Below are 19923 nucleotides of genomic sequence, written 5' to 3' on the forward strand. Positions count from 1 at the left end.
AGACATTCTTTGTGACGTTTTTAACATGTAGTACCCAGGATAGGTCTGAATCTAGGTTACTCCTAGCTTTCTAAGTTATCTTGATGTTTTCAGGGCTTCAAGTTTCTTTGGCCATATGGCAGTAGGCTGGGATTTTTACCATTGTCCACAGTTCATAATCTCAGTCTATGCGGTATTGAGCTTTAAATGGTTTTGTTATCCATGTGTTTATGGCATGAATTATATCGGTGTTTGGTGCTATCCATTTTTTATTGATTTTGGTGTCCTCTGCATAGTTGTAACAGGAGAGGTTGTATGACTTAATCATATTTGGTAAGGGGCATCGGTAGATGTTGAATAACAGAGTGGATATAATGGACCCCTGAGGAATGCCACAGTTTTTTGTGTGAGAAGGTCATATGAAAGGTGGTAGGTAGGCTACACTTTGTCTGTCTGTGAGATAAAAAGCAATCCATGTTGGAGTATTTTCACAGATTCTGAGATTGTATACCTCAAACATAGTTAAGATGCAGAGGAGCACAGTACAGGGTCAGAGAAAAAGATAGCCAATGAAAAAGGCGATACGAAACTGGGTTCTGAGAATGATGAACATGGCTGTGGTGCTCCGCTCCGAATATGGTGTTTACGTTTGCAGCTGGGAACGGGCCCTGGCACCTGACTTGTGTTTCTGCTGTCCAGACAAGGATGATGGGGTCTCTTGGACAAGTCATACCTAGGAGTAGTAGCCACTGGGCATACACCCCGAGAAGTTACCAGTCAGCGGCTGATTGAGCAGCCATGTTGAGTCCTACTCAGAAGTTGAGTGTCACTTAGACATTGTTGCAGTTTGTACTTACGCTGACCCACTGTTGTTGCTGGATAAAACATTCTGGTTAGGTCGAGCAGACCTACCCTCAATGCGTGAGCATTGAAGGTGTCTGCTTCAGACCTATTGTGGCCCGTATTTAGGAATGTGGACAGCTACCAGACGCGCGCTTTGACGAGGTCAGATTTCACCTCGGGAGCGAGCGTCTGGTTGCTGCGCATGCGCAAAGCCCTTTCTCACACACAGACACAGGCAGCCCCCACCCCTCTGCATGCACGCACGCACACACAGGCGCGCGCATACGCAGGCATACGGCACCCATACAGGCACACATACAGGCACACTATCCCCTACCTCGCATTCTCTCTCAATCACACAGTCACGCATGCGCGCACACACGTTCCCTCGCGCACACACGCGAGCACACCCCCCCCTCCCCCCCCCCAGGCATACACACAGGCACGCACGCACTTTACATCAGCCCTGGGCCCCACTCACCAACTGCGCTCTTCCGGCGGGGCTCCTCACGGCGCGTCTCCTCATCTAAATCGGGGCTCCCTCAGGTCAGAGGAGCCCCGCAACAGGCGCCACACTCCTCCTTCTCCCCGGCCCCCTCCTGGGGACCCGGGCTACACCGGACGGCAGGGTGCTCCATGCGCCGGCAGCTCGCGGACCTCGGGAGGCGGGACTTTTGGTCGGCCGCGAGCGGATTGGCCGGCCGGCCAAGAGCTTCCGGGTCGCTGCGGGCAGCGCGGCGGCACTCTCGTTTCTTACTTGGAGGGCGTCATACTCGCTCTCTATGCCTGGTGCAGCTTGTTTTTGGTTAGCGGACAGTCACAGAATCAAAAGCATAGACTTTAGTGAGTGTTTTTTTAATTTATTTTTTAAATCGATTCTTATGACTATGCTTTTGTCCCTGCCTGTTCAGCTTCATTACAATAGATATCGCGTAAGCGATCACTTTCAGTGCTGCTTTTTCTTGCAGCATTTTGACATATTTGGGAGATCGGTAAATAAGCGAGATCCGAGTGTGAGGCGAGACCTACGTGCAGAGGGAGAGACAGAGGCAGACGTGCTCCCGAGCTACGGCCTGAGACCAGACCCCTGCAAGGTAACCGTCACCGTCCTTCGGGAGAGGGCTACTGCCCCGCATTTCCGTCTCGTTACAAGGTGGAATTTGCTTCATTTCCTGGTATTTGAAGTTTTCTTTCAAACTGTCCTGATCCAGAGACGTGGGGTGCATTTTAGAGGTTTCGGTGTTCTAGAGACTGGGGCTCAGTTTTCCCAAGCTGTTCTGACCGCTAAGAAGTTCATTTCTTCGTCATTCTGCAGAACAGCTGGCGCGGGTGAGGTGCTGCTGGACTGCAGAGGTGTCGGTTTTTGAATGCAGATGGGGTGGGGTCGGAGGCATCTCATACCTAAGGGCTGTCAGCGGGTGCATTTGAGCGCTCACGCTGCCCATCTGATATAACAACTACGATCATATAACAATGTTAACAGCAGTCAAGGTAGCTCATTGGGTTGAGCGCTTCCGCCGGAGATCACAGTGTAAACTTCAGGACACGGCTCCCAGGCCAGGTGTGATAGCTTGAGGTGTTAGTGCCCCTGTAGCGAAGTCTATTTGTGACATGGAAGTCATCTGTTCGTTTTGTCTGGGGTGCACGCGTCGAACCATGTGCTTTGAAGAGCGTGCAGCAGACGCCTGGGTAATCAGCACATCACGAATCCCGGAAAGCAAGACTCAGGCTGTCATGCCGGCTATTTAAACACAGCACTGCATGCGCTGTTATAAAATGCTCAATATATTGTTTGCTCTATTGGATGTTGGGCATCAGGTTGTGCACGGGGCTGGGTTTTCTTGCGTGCCTGACTGACTGAGTGTGGGGAGCTGAATGCCAGCCGCGCATAAGGCAGACGTGTATTTATTTCCACAGCCTGGTCACAGTTGCTGGCGCACCAGGAACAGCGGCCGGAGCCGTGCCAGAGCCCCCGCTGCCCACCCTAGCTGTCACTTTACAGGGATGGTCCTCACAGGCCGCCCTCTAGGGAGCGGGTCTTTGTCCACAGACCCTCACCCCGGCTGTCATTTGTTGAGCTGGGGGCTTTACTCACAGGCCCCAGCGTCTGTCTCTCTGTGGGGCACGCGCTGCTCCAGTACTCCCCTTGCCCACCACGTTTAATAGGATTGTCCTATTGGTATTATAATAGTTCCGAGGTGGCCCCCTCTGGCGGGACGGTCCCTACCCAGATTGTACTGATGGGACACCCGAGATCTCTGCCGTAGCTGGCCCCAGTAAGGGCGAAGGATTTCTAAAAGGCCGGGGCTGTTTCCAGACGCCCCCTTCCCAGGTGCCACCATGTGTACGGTTGCCGCATAGACCCTGTACCGCAGCCGGCGGCCCTCGCTAGCGATGGGCATTGCTAAACTCTTTTCTGACCCAGTTGGATCAAAAGTATTTTTTGTGTGGAAGAATCTTTGTGATGTACGAAAATGTACCTTGTTTAGCTTGTTTTCCTGCCACCGTGTGATATCGGCTCTTCACAGGGAAACCTGTGATGGGAGCCAACATCATGCGTCACAAGGTCACAGGGAAATAGAGGGCTCCGCCGTACCTACATTTAACTTACATTGATGCATTTTTAAGACACCCAGTTTGCTGCAAGGCCTTAAATCCATGCTCCAAATAATTGTTTTGTGCACGTTCATCTAAGACTGCACAGGTTTCCTTGATTTCCTAAATATATATTTTTTGTGTGGTTATCATTTCATTTGTACACCTTGATAATCAGCATTAGTGAACACAGGTACTAATTTAGCTCTTGAAATCAGCCATACATAAAATGATTGTTTAGTGGTGCGTAAAACTGGAGACAGGAGTGTTGCAATCATAGCAGGTCAGTGGAAAACTTGGGTTCAGTTACCTGCTTGTTCTACTGACCAAATTGTGTGACTCTATACAAATATTCTTTCATTGCATTATTTTCCTTGACGCAAATTAGAGGGTGGTTCATAATTCCTAAAAATAATGAATGTAGCTATTGGCATTGTAAATAACAATGCTATTAATTTATCCATTTTCAAAACCAACACATACAAAAATATTGTCATTTACAATGCCAATAGCTCAAACTTTCCTAATGCGAGACCTATTGCATTGCAAATGCTTGTTTTTATAGTGTAAATCTGAATCAGTGTTCGTGTTAAGGAAGGCCTTCGGGAGAGCTCTGTGAGAACCTGCACATTTGCCCTTCCCACTACTGAGGCCTGGCGTGCTGTAGGTTCTGGACCAGGTGTACAGAACGTGTGTCCTTATAGTCAGGTGCCTTTGGGGAGCGTTAGATCTGTTTTATAAGATACATCTACAGGTGTTGCCGTTGTATGCAGAATATGTACTCCATGTATTTTATGAATTCGGGAAAGGGTTGATCGAGTTCGAAATCTAGTTGGGAAATCTGCAGGTCTGTGGAGTTTCACAGTGGTGTCCTAACTCTTCAGCAAATGCCTCACAACATTGAAAACCTTGGCCTCTTTAAACTCGGGTCTTGGTGAATTGATCAGTAAAATGACGATATCCGTTTTGGTCATTTCGTGTTTTGGTTGTTTGCTTTTAAAGGACCCTATATTTCCCAACTTTAATTGCATATTTTCGAGGAAAGAAGCCAACTTTGACCGCTCCTATTTTTGTGAAGCTTCCTATCAATTCTCAAGGTTTAGATACTGTTTAAATACCTGCTTATGGAGGTGAAATCGACGTGATCTTTTTTCCCTCTGAATACCTGTTGCAAGTCAATTTGATTGTGATCTCAGGCGCATGTTGTGTAGGTTTTAGAATGACATTACGTCGGCTTTGGTATATTTTGTTTTCAGTATCTGGCACTGTCATGGAATCGGTGTCATTTGGAGTCATATTAACTTTCCTGCAGTTCGTGCTAAGAGTTTGGCTCCTGATGCGGTGCGTGCCTGGGGTGTCGTGTGTTTTATTTCTGTGATTTATATCCAGTTTATTCTTCTTAACTGCTGTCCTGTGGAATGGGGCTTAAATATTCAGGCGGCCAGACCGTTTCCGGAGACCGTCGCTGCTGACGCGCGAGTTGGCGGAATGGAAATGGCTGATTTTCTGTGAATGATGTCACCTTTCCAGCGCTCGTGTCTGAGCAGCAGGCCGGCCGGCCGGCTGAGCTCCAGACCCCGCGGGGAGGGGTGGCAGGCGTGTCTGGGGCAGCACTCTGGATATGATGTCATGCACCCTCCCAGGCTAGCCAGCCTGAAGAGATGACGTCAGAGGGTGTTCGAGGCACGCAGCAGGTATGGTATATACTCCCCTAGAGTACCGGCAGTGCGCCTGCGCTAGAGCCCCCCCCCCCCCCACACACACACTGTCCTCACCCCTCTGTGCCATCCTACCTGAATTCAGCGCCCTGAAGACCTGTCAGAGGGGGGTTGAGGCACGCAGCAGGTATATACTCCCCCAGAGTACCGGCAGTGCGACTGCGCTAGAGCCCACACACATCACCCACCACCATCCTCAACCCTCTCTGTGCCATCTCACCAGCGCCCGAGGGTGTTCGAGGCACGCAGCAGGTATGGTATATACTCCCCTAGAGTACCGGCAGCGCGCCTGCGCTAGAGCACCCCCCCCCACCATCCTCACCCCTCTCTATGTGCCATCCTACCTGAATTCAGCGCCCTGAAGACCTGTCAGAGGGGTTGTAGGCACGCAGCAGGTATTTACTCCCCCAGAGTACCGGCAGCTCGCCTGCGCTTGAGCCCCCCCCCCCCCCCCCCCCCCCCCCCCCCCACACTGTCCTCACCCCTCTGTGCCATCCTACCTGAATACAGCGCCCTGAAGACCTGTCGATGGGTGTTAGAGGCACGCAGCAGGTATGGTATATGCTCCCCTAGAGTACCGGCCGAGTAGAGAAGCGCTCATAGGGGGTATAGGAGGCTGCAGTGCGTCTGCGCTGGGGTCCCCCCACCACCACCCCTTTTTATGTGCCATCACAACTGAATGCAGCGCCCGGAAGCCCTGTCAGAGGGTACTGTGGGCACCTGGTTGACGCACCTCCCTAGCTGGGCACCCGTTGAGTAGAGCACTGCTTCACAGGAGTGTACCTCGGCCCTCCCTTCCTGCCATTCGGTTTTCTAACTTCTATGTTCTTTATTTATTTTTGTGTTCCTGTTTATGTACACTGCTCCAAAAAGGTATGGTTGTGCTGAATCAAGCACACCTAAATAAAGAGGTCCCGTTTCCGAAAAAGTCTACGAAATCGCAGATACGAAACCGATGTGATCTCCGCGTTGCCATTGTGACCCTGTGGACATGCTGCCCGTGCTGCCCTGGCCCCAACCAAGCCTCCCTGGGCAGGGCGCGCCCCTGGATCGCATCAGCCCCTGGGGTCCTGATACGATCGGCATGTATGTAAAGTGCCTGGAAATGAGGGGGGGGGGGGGTTGTGAGATCGAGACCAGTGTCTCTGATCTGCCGAGGAATGCCTGCTCTGTCGGGGGCAGGCGCCGCTCGTTGTTTACAATCCACACAACTACTACCTGGGCATTGACCCGACACCCCCCCCCCCCCCACTGCCCCCCCGCCTCCCGGACACAAACTAGTTGTGCACCGAAGAGATAGGGCTCTCTGCAAAGAGCGAGCCCTCCTTCTGTGAGGGACCACAAGGACGGCTGCTCCACATGTCCTTGGGCAGGAGGGGTTGACAGAGGGGGGTGCTGGTCCGTGGTATCAGTCAGCTTACTAAAATAATTGTGGTTTTTAAGAAAGGATAACCACCCATAATCGCACGTCTTAATTTTCAAGAATGTCCCCAAACCCTTCGTATTCCGCTCAGATGTATTGGTGCCCAACTACACCCCTGGCGCCGTCGGAGGCCAGTGTGACCTCTCAGAACAGTTGAAACATCGAGCCACAGACGAAGGAACATCAGTCATAGAGGCCAAAACACATCCGCGGATCACTGGGTCACAGAGTCAATTGCAGCAGAATAAAGTCTGGTTGGGGATACTTTCTGCTGGTTTAATGACTGTGAAGGCTGCGATACACTGGGAAGATGGCACGACACCTGGTTTGTTCCTGTTTGTTGTACTGATGCCCATTTAATATGGGCACTGCGAACCTAGAATGCTTTTCTTCTACAGCAGCACATTGTGGTTAGCTTAGTGTGATAATAACCAGCAATAGCCATACCCTTCTTTATTTATTTATTTATAAAGTTTTATATAGCGCGAACTTGATCCCGAAGGATATCAGAGCGCTTTACAATTATAGGGAAAAGTAACAAATCAAACAAGCACTGGCGTTGCCAATAAGTCGAAAAGGGTCATGGCATGCACCTGTCAACACTCTCTCAGAGCTCTGATCAGTCAGGGCTCTTATACTCGGGGCTCTGATCAGTCAGGGCTCTTATACCACTGATACTCGGGGCTCTGATCAGTCAGGGCTCTTATACCACTGATACTCGAGGCTCTGATCAGTCGGAGCTCTTATACCACTGATACTCAGCGCTCTGATCAGTCCGAGCTCTTATACCACTGATACTCAGGGCTCTGATCAGTCAGAGATCCTATACCACTGATACTCGGGGCTGTGATCAGTCAGAGTTCTTATACCACTGATACTCGGGGCTCTGATCAGTCAGGGCTCTTATACCACTGATACTCGGGGCTCTGATCGGTCAGAGCTCTTATACCACTGATAATCGGGGCTCTGATCAGTCAGAGATCTTATACCACTGATTCTCAGAGCTCTGATCAGTCAGAGCTCTTATACCACTGATACTCTGGGCTCTGATCAGTCAGAGCTCTTATGCCACTGATTCTCAGAGCTCTGATCAGTCAGAGATCTTATACCACTGATACTCGGGGCTCTGATCAGTCAGGGCTCTTATGCCACTGATTCTCAGAGCTCTGATCAGTCAGATCTTATACCACTGATGCTCAGAGCTCTGATCAGTCAGAGCTCTTATACCACTGATACTCGGGGCTCTGATCAGTCAGGGCTCTTATACCACTGATACTCGGGCTGTGATCAGTCAGATCTTATACCACTGATACTCGGGGCTCTGATCAGTCAGGGCTCTTATACCACTGATACTCAGAGCTCTGATCAGTCAAAGCTCTTATACCACTGATACTCGGGGCTCTGATCAGTCAGAGACTGATACTCGGAGCTCTGATCAGTCAGAGCTCTTTTACCACTGATACTCGGGGCTCTGATCAGTCAGAGACTGATACTCGGAGCTCTGATCAGTCAGAGCTCTTATACCACTGATACTCGGGGCTCTGATCAGTCAGAGATCTTATACCACTGATACTCGGGGCTCTGATCAGTCAGAGCTCTTATACCACTGATACTCGGGGCTCTGATCAGTCAGAGCTCTTATACCACTGATACTCGGGGCTCTGATCAGTCAGGGCTCTTATACCACTGATTCTCAGAGCTCTGATCAGTCAGAGATCTTATACCACTGATACTCGGGGCTCTGATCAGTCAGAGCTCTTATACCACTGATACTCGGGGCTCTGATCAGTCAGAGCTCTTATACCACTGATACTCGGGGCTCTGATCAGTCCGATCTTATACCACTGATACTCTGGGCTCTGATCAGTCAGGGCTCTTATACCACTGATTCTCAGAGCTCTGATCAGTCAGAGATCTTATACCACTGATACTCGGGGCTCTGATCAGTCAGAGCTCTTATACCACTGATACTCTGGCTGTGATCAGTCAGATCTTATACCACTGATACTCGGGGCTCTGATCTGTCAGGGCTCTTATACCACTGATACTCAGAGCTCTGATCAGTCAGGGCTCTTATACCACTGATACTCAAAGCTCTGATCAGTCAGGGCTCTTATACCACTGATACTCGGGGCTCTGATCAGTCAGAGCTCTTATACCACTGATACTCGGGGCTCTGATCAGTCAGAGCTCTTATACCACTGATACTCGGGGCTCTGATCAGTCAGAGATCTTATACCACTGATACTCGGGGCTCTGATCAGTCAGGGCTCTTATGCCACTGATTCTCAGAGCTCTGATCAGTCAGAGATCTTATACCACTGATACTCGGGGCTCTGATCAGTCAGGGCTCTTATACCACTGATACTCGGGCTGTGATCAGTCAGATCTTATACCACTGATACTCGGGGCTGTGATCAGTCAGGGCTCTTATACCACTGATACTCAGAGCTCTGATCAGTCAGAGCTCTTATACCACTGATACTCGGGGCTCTGATCAGTCAGAGATCCTATACCACTGATACTCTGGGCTCTGATCAGTCAGGGCTCTTATACCACTGATACTCGGGGCTCTGATCAGTCAGAGATCCTATACCACTGATACTCGGGGCTCTGATCAGTCCGATCTTATACCACTGATACTCTGGGCTCTGATCAGTCAGGGCTCTTATACCACTGATTCTCAGAGCTCTGATCAGTCAGAGATCTTATACCACTGATACTCGGGGCTCTGATCAGTCAGAGCTCTTATACCACTGATACTCTGGCTGTGATCAGTCAGATCTTATACCACTGATACTCGGGGCTCTGATCTGTCAGGGCTCTTATACCACTGATACTCAGAGCTCTGATCAGTCAGGGCTCTTATACCACTGATACTCAAAGCTCTGATCAGTCAGGGCTCTTATACCACTGATACTCGGGGCTCTGATCAGTCAGAGCTCTTATACCACTGATACTCGGGGCTCTGATCAGTCAGAGCTCTTATACCACTGATACTCGGGGCTCTGATCAGTCAGAGATCTTATACCACTGATACTCGGGGCTCTGATCAGTCAGGGCTCTTATGCCACTGATTCTCAGAGCTCTGATCAGTCAGAGATCTTATACCACTGATACTCGGGGCTCTGATCAGTCAGAGCTCTTATACCACTGATACTCTGGCTGTGATCAGTCAGATCTTATACCACTGATACTCGGGGCTCTGATCTGTCAGGGCTCTTATACCACTGATACTCAGAGCTCTGATCAGTCAGGGCTCTTATACCACTGATACTCGGGGCTCTGATCAGTCAGAGCTCTTATACCACTGATACTCGGGGCTCTGATCAGTCAGAGCTCTTATACCACTGATACTCGGGGCTCTGATCAGTCAGAGCTCTTATACCACTGATACTCGGGGCTCTGATCAGTCAGAGATCTTATACCACTGATACTCGGGGCTCTGATCAGTCAGGGCTCTTATGCCACTGATTCTCAGAGCTCTGATCAGTCAGAGATCTTATACCACTGATACTCGGGGCTCTGATCAGTCAGGGCTCTTATACCACTGATACTCTGGCTGTGATCAGTCAGATCTTATACCACTGATACTCGGGGCTGTGATCAGTCAGGGCTCTTATACCACTGATACTCAGAGCTCTGATCAGTCAGAGCTCTTATACCACTGATACTCGGGGCTCTGATCAGTCAGAGATCCTATACCACTGATACTCTGGGCTCTGATCAGTCAGGGCTCTTATACCACTGATACTCGGGGCTCTGATCAGTCAGAGATCCTATACCACTGATACTCGGGGCTCTGATCAGTCCGATCTTATACCACTGATACTCTGGGCTCTGATCAGTCAGGGCTCTTATACCACTGATTCTCAGAGCTCTGATCAGTCAGAGATCTTATACCACTGATACTCGGGGCTCTGATCAGTCAGAGCTCTTATACCACTGATACTCTGGCTGTGATCAGTCAGATCTTATACCACTGATACTCGGGGCTCTGATCTGTCAGGGCTCTTATACCACTGATACTCAGAGCTCTGATCAGTCAGGGCTCTTATACCACTGATACTCAAAGCTCTGATCAGTCAGGGCTCTTATACCACTGATACTCGGGGCTCTGATCAGTCAGAGCTCTTATACCACTGATACTCGGGGCTCTGATCAGTCAGAGCTCTTATACCACTGATACTCGGGGCTCTGATCAGTCAGAGATCTTATACCACTGATACTCGGGGCTCTGATCAGTCAGGGCTCTTATGCCACTGATTCTCAGAGCTCTGATCAGTCAGAGATCTTATACCACTGATACTCGGGGCTCTGATCAGTCAGGGCTCTTATACCACTGATACTCGGGCTGTGATCAGTCAGATCTTATACCACTGATACTCGGGGCTGTGATCAGTCAGGGCTCTTATACCACTGATACTCAGAGCTCTGATCAGTCAGAGCTCTTATACCACTGATACTCGGGGCTCTGATCAGTCAGAGATCCTATACCACTGATACTCTGGGCTCTGATCAGTCAGGGCTCTTATACCACTGATACTCGGGGCTCTGATCAGTCAGAGATCCTATACCACTGATACTCTGGGCTCTGATCAGTCAGGGCTCTTATACCACTGATACTCGGGGCTGTGATCAGTCAGGGCTCTTATACCACTGATACTCGGGCTGTGATCAGTCAGATCTTATACCACTGATACTCGGGGCTCTGATCAGTCAGGGCTCTTATACCACTGATACTCAGAGCTCTGTTCAGTCAGAGCTCTTATACCACTGATACTCGGGGCTCTGATCAGTCAGAGATCTTATACCACTGATACTCGGGGCTCTGATAAGTCAGGTCTCTTATACCACTGATACTCGGGGCTCTGATCAGTCCGAGATCTTATACCACTGATACTTGGGGCTCTGATCAGTCAGGGCTCTTATGCCACTGATTCTCAGAGCTCTGATCAGTCAGAGATATTATACCACTGATACTCGGGGCTCTGATCAGTCCGAGATCTTATACCACTGAACTCCACATCCTTAACAAAGCGCCCCTTAGCAAACCAAACAGTATCCCCACCCAATCACCATTAACAAACCACGTTATGCACTACAACTGTTCACCAAACAGAACTACTAAAGTATACCACAGCAATAGCAAAAGCCCGAGAACTAATCCCTCAACCAGGCCCACACACCTGACTAGTCTATATTGCAACGCACGCTCTCTAACAAAACATTTAGGAATCTGGTCCTTACTGGACTCGGAAAAACCCGATTTATTCTTTATCGCAGAGACCTGGTTGCAGGATTCCTCCCTACCAGACATAACAATAGCACTTCCTCCTGGTTATCAGCTGTTAAAACAAGATAGGAAAGATAAGCGGCGAAATAGTGGTTGCCTTTAAACCTAATGCTAAAACTCACATTGTCGAATTCCATCAGTCAGACTGGGATGAACTGTGCATCTTTCACATAGAGGACACAAACAAGGAATCCTGGAAAGGCGCCCTCCCCTACCGTCCACATCGTAATAAAGCCCACTTTATCAACAACCTGACCGAAATAATTGCGCCACACGTTTTAGCCACCAATAATTTCTTCCTACTAGGAGATTTTAAATACCATGCTGAACTCTCGTCGGATCCCCACACTAAAGATCTTATCACCAGTCTTGGTACACTGGGTCTGGAGCAACTGGTAAAGGGCAACCCACTCACATCGTTGGACACTCCCAGGACCTTATATTTTCCAACTCCCCCAATGTAATTTTCAACCAGCTATTCCAGTCCTATGGTCCAACCAACATGTAATAAGGTTTCTGGTACATGGGATACAGACCAACCCCCTACCCATCGAGAATCAAAGCCAAGCAGATCTTGGAACAAGATACGTATGGAATCTTTTTCAACCCACCTTATCCTCGCTCTCTCGTCTGAGATTACCCACATTGACAAAGCTGCCAGAGATTTGAAACTCGCCATCAGCAAGACCTTGGACATTATTGCCCCAATAAAGGCCACTTAGTGCCCGGCCAAACTGTCCCCCTGGTTCACTCCTGACTTAAAAATTGATAAACCTATCGTTCGGAAGGCTGAACTAAAAATGAAACGGACAAACAGCACTACAAAAAAACACATTGGCGCTACATGGATCATATATCCTTAGCTAAAAAAAACTACCTCGGAATCAGAATAATTAAGGCCTCCAACTCACATAAAGAACTCTATAAAATAGTCCAATAATTTACCAACCCTGCCTCGTGCCAATTACCACTCCATGCTTCCCAAGAATGGGTTGATGCCCTTTCATCTTATTTCGCAGATAAAATAGATGATATCTACAGACAGTTCCCACCTGATTCGACACATCTCCCATGACGTCCTTCAGGAGCGCCTGTTGGAACTTGGTGCCGAGGGCCCAGCACTAAACTGGATCAGGAGCTACCTGACAGCCAGGTCCTCCAAGGTTCAAATAGACTCCTTCTCCTCCCAAAAACATAATTTTGACAAAGGAGTCCCTCATGGCCATATTGAGCCCTACGCTCTTCAATCTGTACGTGTCACCTCTGGCTAAAATAATCCCAGCTCATGGGTTCGACACAGTGTTTTACGCTGATGACACGCAGCTTGCTAATTACACTTGTAGCAGATCCTAATGACACTAAATCCAGATTTGAACAGTGCATCAAAGATTGGATGATGAGCAATCACCTATCCCTCAATGCGAGCAAATCCGAAATCCTACTTTTCGGCAATGCTCAGAAAATATGGACAGATGACTGGTAGCCATCGTCCTTGGGTCCCTGCCCTCCACCCAAATCCACAGTGCAAAATTTGGGCATAATAATAGACACACTCTTCATGGCTGATCACATAAACACCGTCATCCGTACCAGTTACGGCCTAATGAGAACCCTTAGAAAAATCTTTATGTGGATTCCTCTACCATCTCGGATGCCCATAGTACAGGGACTCACCATTAGTCTCCCCTAGATTATGGAAATGCGCTATTGGCCGGCATCATTGAGGAGCATCTGTCGAAACTCCAAGTCCTACAAAACACTGCAGCCAGATTGGTTCTTAACCTCCCTCCCCGCACCCCCGCACCCTCTCTGCCCCAAGTCTGAAGACCCTACACTGGCTCCCCATAAAAAAGAGAATCACTTTCAAAATATGCTGCCTGGTCCACAAGTCCTTAAATGGCAAGGGGCCCAAATATTTAGCCAAAAAACGAATAAAATACCAACCAACCAGACTTCTATGCTCGACCGGCAAATTCCTCCTAGCCGTACCTAAAGTGCGTACAGTAAGGAATGGAGGCAGAGCCTTCTCCAAAACAGGCCCTGCAACCTGTAATGCCATAGCCCTACATCTTCACGCAGAACAAGACCACAAGAGGTTACGCAAATCACTCAAAACCTGTTTTTTCCAGTCATAATGAGAGACCATACACAGTTATCTGAGTATCTGCTGGCAATGCGAGACCTACGGGTGATACATCTGCGGGCGATACATGCGCTAACAAATACCAAATTCCATACCATACCATAAACGGACCACTTCTCAGTGAGAGTACTTATACCACTGATATTCGGGGCTCTGATCAGTGAGAGCTCTTATACCACTGATATTCTGGGCTCTGCTCAGTGAGAGCTCTTATACCACTGTTACTCTAGGCTCTGATCAGTGAGAACTCTTTATACTACTGATACTCCTGGGTCTGTGCTGGATAACTATCACACATGCTGAGATCAGTGAGCGTGATTTATCCAGGGCTTACTCAGGACTGACGAACTCACTCCATGAAACCCAGACTCGTTCAGAGCTCTGCTCTTGCTAATACAATCCCTCAGTCAGCTGTTCATACCACTGATACTCCGGGCTCTGCTCAGCCCGATCTCTTTATACCACTCATACTCCGATATCTGTGCTGGTTAACAAACACAGTTGCTGAGATCTCGGAGTATGATTATGCAGGGGGTTACTCAGACTGACTAGCTCGCTCCATAAAGCCCAGACTCACTCAGTTAGCTCCCGATAACAAAAATGACAGTCCTGCTTCTGATAGCACTTGAAAACATAAAGACCCATATTTATTCACTCAGAGCTCTGTTCTTTAATTTGCTAAGATTAATTCCTGCCTCTGATCTTGATAATACTCCTTATTAGATCCATGTTTGCAATAATATGTATAATTCCTAAGATAAATGCATTGGATAATACCCAACTTCATGCCACTCAGGCTCTGCCATGGAAACACTTAGGCACTTCGTGGTAAGCTCTTGATAATCACAGTCTCAGGCAGAGTTCTATGTTTGTTTGCCCTCTAACCCTGCCAAAGTAATTCAGAGCTAAAGTGCTGTCAATTAAGACTGCTTTTTAACGCTGTCTAGATAGCGTGTGGTCCTTACTCCAAGTATCAACTGAGCACTTCGTAGGGAGAACTATTTTAGAGCATCTCTCTATGGTGTGTGCAGGCTCTGATTGAAAGTAGATGTGATGGAGATTTTAGGTGGGGACTGTGACTGAGTCAGAACCCTGTAAAGTTGTATGTTTACTTATTTACGCAGGGCAATGTAGGGGCTTAGCGTGGTAAATTCAGGAGGCAGATTCCAAAGCGAGGAGCTTAAATGCTAGCTCTGACTGCACAGCTTTCCAAGCTCACTACTGGGTATATTCAGGTGTTATGGGTAACTGGCGCTCATATAGTGTATAACATACAAATCTTAGCACTTAGAATTATATGGCTGGTGCATCCAAGTTTTTTAGGAGGTAACACCCTGCCCCCACTAATTTTCAACAAGGGTTGAAAAGTACAAGTAACACGAGGTCCCGGAGCGGCGTCCTGCCCGTGTGCAGCACGCATGCCTGCACACGGGCAGGACGCCGCGGATCGAGCAGCAGCCGCAACCGAACACGGGATATTACGTTTTCGTACCTTTGAGATACAAGCCACTACGGAAACCTGACCGCTAACTAGTTTTGGATTTCCTTACCTAGCCTTTATCATTGGAGGAATATTAATAGATGGGAGTCAGCAGCAGGAATATATCGCGACTCCATAAATATTTGTTTGGTATCGGACAGACAACGTTATCCACACAGGAGGGGACACATGATAAGGGCACATCCTGACTTTGTGAAGCCTTGACGAAGCCGTAGGCGTCTTGAACTTAGGCGAAACGCGTTGGCGCAAGGAGTGGACTTTGTGGAATAAAAGACTTCTATGACATACAACATTACTGAGGAGTCAAAAATTTGAATTGATATCTTGCAAATTGCATTGTACTTTCTGTGTGCTCCGGGACCTTGTGTTACTCACTACTGGGTATGTTGTTGATTTCCTAAAGTTGTAAATCTTCGCACTTTCCCAGGGCTACTATTATGGATGCAGATTTACTACTTTTCTATGTTAATTGGGCCATTTATGGTTAGTCTCTTTTATGGCACAAAATATATATATACATACATACATACATACACCTCTTTGCACCTAAATGCAGGTGTTGCAAGGAAGGGCGCTAGCACCTTAAATAACCACCAACCCTCTCCCAAATGAAGAGAGCCTGCACTCTAAGGCGGTAGGTAGTCCACTCATTTAATTGTATCAGACAGAATGAAAAATCGACACTGCAAATATCTGCTGATACATGTTTCTGGCAACTCTTGTGAAAGGCAGCGAGTATTCCAAGACCCCCAATGCTGCCCGGTGGCAGGGTCCCACCTCTAATTCACCTTGGGTTCGTTACCAAAATAATGAGGCAAGCGCTGGAAACTGGAAGACAAGAAAAAGGTTTATCACTCTCAAGAGGAGACCATGTCAACTGCAGACCTGGATGTCTCAGGGAGGTGTTCTGCCGGCAACACCTTTGGCTCTTCCTTTTATACAGGTTTGACACAATGCATTTGTTTGCATCAACATGGTTACACAAGCTTGGATTTCCCGCCCCCGGCAGGTTGTCACACAAGCCCAACATTGTTTCATCATCCCACCCAGGCCAAACAGACAATTTTATCTTGCAGCTGGACCTTGCTTCAGGGTCTAAAGCATGCGAGACCGGCCAGATCTAAGAGTCTGTTCGAGTGTCCATGGGTTTGCCTGTAAACAGGGATGAGAGGAAAAACGAGTTTGTGGCAGCAAGCGATGTTGATGTTTGTCGTGGCAATGGAGTTTATAGCCCCCAGCTCACATACCAGGTTGGTCAGAGGGATGCTAGTAAGGGCAGGGTGAAACAAAGGTGACTAACCGAATACGGTTGATCAGAATGACTGCAGTTTATGTGCACGTAGGAACTTCCACCAGAGAAGATGGCGCAGGTAATGTTTATGAATGACGTTTTTCTTTTAACAATCGCCCCTTTGAACATAACTAGCCAGCTTGTCAGTCTATTTCGATCTCCATAATGTCCTGTATCTCTTGTTCATACATTACTCTAATTTTTGTTAGCTGAGTGTCCATAGTCTTAGGGCGCAAGGTTCTTATGCAAAGAGACAACAAAGGTGGTATACAGTGTACACCCAAACAACAACCACATATTGCCAATACTGGGACCAAGACAATCATTGATATTTTCCAACCCCAGTCCTTCAAGATGCCCCAAAGCCAACGTCCAATTGTCCAATTCTCTGATCCTTGATGAATTTCTGAAGACAGTCTATGGAAATGTTCAATTGCTTCGTAGATATTAAGTGAATTATCCGAAATATATACACAGCAGCTGGCACTGAAGATGCGGCATGATCCTCCACGGTCCGCTAGTACCACGTCTAGGACCATACAATTCTGAAGAGCAACCAGACGGACCGCTTGGAGCGCAGCAGTGTTGTTGTTGAGGATGCCAGCAGTGACGGTCTCTACTGCCTGGGACAGCTATCTGATGGCTCGGCTGTTTGCCATCGGACCCCATAGCGGGGCGAGCTCTTTTGCTGCGTCCAGGAACTGTGATGCGGCAGAGTCTGCTTGATCAGTGTCTTTTGAACGCTTTTCTCGATGATGCTCTGCATGAGCTGTGTAGGTTGGTGGCAAAACAAAGGCGATGTAGCACGTGCCCCCCCAGTTTCTTGGCAGCCAGGTGTAGGCTTTGCTTCCACAGACAAAGTACATATTGGGTGATGCAACAAGCGCTGGAGGGTTGGCAGTGTTCAAGGCCCTTACAATGCTACAGGTGCTGTGACCCACATTCTTACTCCCACGGCCTTCAAAGCATACAAGGCCAGAGACATTCACCACAGATAGGGCCACAGTCAGTGTTGCAGCAGTTCTTTTCTTCAGGTAGGAAAATGTGGCTCTGTAGGGATTGTTGAACATTTGCATTTCCACTTGTTCTTTGGAGGGGACATTCATTGGGAATGTCTCATTGGAGGTGTTAGGGCAAAAGGGTGCGGCTGTTCTTCCTGTTTTGTTTCGCCAGAACTCGTTTTAGAACTGGGCGATTGTTCCGTCTGAAGTGGCATTGTCTTTGTAACTTTCTTGTAGGAGCATCATCCAGGCAAGGCATGATCGGTGAATAGAAAAGGGTGAAGGGATGAACGAGATGGAAAGTTCAGTGGCATGTAGTAGCAGCCCACAGACCCAACAGTTGGTAGCATTGGTGGCAAGATTGTGCTGGTGCAACATCTGCACAAAATAATTATTCCAGAATTCTTTGCGTCGATTTCGGAGATGCAGTGGTAGTGATACCAAGTAGTGTTCTTTCTTTGTGATTGGTTGCATGGTTGGTGACAATGTTCTGTATGCAGGTGCATTCTCTTCAATGATCCAGAGTGTGACCATTAGCAGGAGGCAGGGGAGAAATGCGGCTACAAGTGCAATGGTCTTTGTACTGTGCAGTTCAACAGTCTTGGTGTCTTTGCGGTGGCTTTGCAGGTGTTCAGTTTCCTCCATCATCTTCGAGGAGCTCACCAACTGTTAGGACCACAGACTTTTGTCTGGTGCTTTTTCTGGTAGCGTTTGGCTGTTCTACCGATCTGAGACTCTGACTCAGTTAGGGGCCTGGTTGTTGGAGCTCCCCCCTTTCGTCGATCTTGGGTTGTACCCTTTCTTGGATGGCACCGTGGGGTCGGTAAATTCAGACAGTTGGAGGGTGTCTTCTTGTGGGTAGCAACTCAGAGCTGGTCGGTCCTTCGCGAGTACTTCCTCTTGCACCTCCACAGGTTGCCAGCGTTTGAGGGACTTTCTTGCAGTGATGGGCGTGCAGCCAGTTTCGTTTTCCTTCCACTTGGAGGGCAGTTCGAGTGGTGATCAGGACTTGCCAGGAGCCCGTCCACCTGGGCTCCAGATTCTTCATTCTTTAGAAGTTGCGAACTAGGATGAAGTCCCCAGGTTTCATCACGTGTCTTGGGCCCCTGGATACGTCGGGCAAGGCTTGCTGCACCTGTTGGTGGATAATTGTTAGCTAGTTTGTCAATTTATGCAAATAATCTGACAATAATATGTTCGGGACTTCGTTAATGGAGGTGGGTCTTGGTGCCGCCCAAATGCTCATAGGCCTGTCGAAGACCACTTCATACGGGGTTAGGCTGCGTTTGGTTGGGGTGGAGTGCATTGATAGCAAAGCCAATGGAAGGGTATCTGGCCATTTCAACCCGGTCGTGGCAACTATTTTGGCTAGCTTTAGTTTCAATGTTGCATTGTGTCTCTCTACTAGGCCTGCTGATTGGGGGTGGAAGACGGCATGTAACTTTTGTTTTACTCCCAACCCTTTCAGTATGTTCTTTATCACCTCGGCTACGAAGTGTGGGCCGTTGTCGCTCCATAAAATTCAGCAAAGGCAGTATCGTGGGAAGAACTCTTTCAGCAACACTTTTGCAGTGGCGGCAGTATTGTCGCAGGTGGGATATGCCTCCACCCATGTGCTAAAAGCGCACACAACCACCAGGACATATTTTAGACCATGGCATCTCTCTAGTTGGATGTAATCCATTTGAAGGACTTCAAAGGGGTGGTCAGGGATTCCAAACCCTCCCCGTGGTACTACTGTCCCCTTCCCTGGGTTGTGTTGTAGGGAGACTATACATTGCTGTACTAGGCGTTTTGCAGATTCTGCTATCTTGACATTATGCCATACTCTGGTGATTAGTTCAATCATGGGGGTGGAGCTTATGTGTGCTGGTAAATGTGCCATGGTCCATATGGGGATGAGGTAGGCATTGGGTAACATCCATTTATTTCCGTCTCTAGTTCTCCAGCAATCTTCCTAGTCTTTTAGTCCCACCCTTTCCCACTCAGTCAATTTGTCTTGTGTGCCTGTCCGTATGTCCCTTACAGTGGTCCTAGCGTCAGTCCATTGTTCAGCTTGTGACCTGGTCACATACATTCGTGTCGTAGTTCTGTCTTCTGCCGTGGCTCGGGCAGTAACGTCTGCTAGTGCAT

General features: G+C 48.4%; 1 protein-coding gene across 3 annotated transcripts in view; it reads left to right on the forward strand.

The window, feature by feature from the left end:
- The window catches only part of RAPGEF1 (Rap guanine nucleotide exchange factor 1), a 714396-nt gene that overhangs the window by 32940 nt on the left and 661533 nt on the right, over nucleotides 1–19923 (forward strand). The window lies entirely within an intron of this gene.

The sequence above is a fragment of the Lissotriton vulgaris genome, chromosome 5 (assembly GCF_964263255.1).
Source record: "Lissotriton vulgaris chromosome 5, aLisVul1.2, whole genome shotgun sequence".
Classification (NCBI taxonomy): Eukaryota; Metazoa; Chordata; class Amphibia; order Caudata; family Salamandridae; genus Lissotriton; species Lissotriton vulgaris.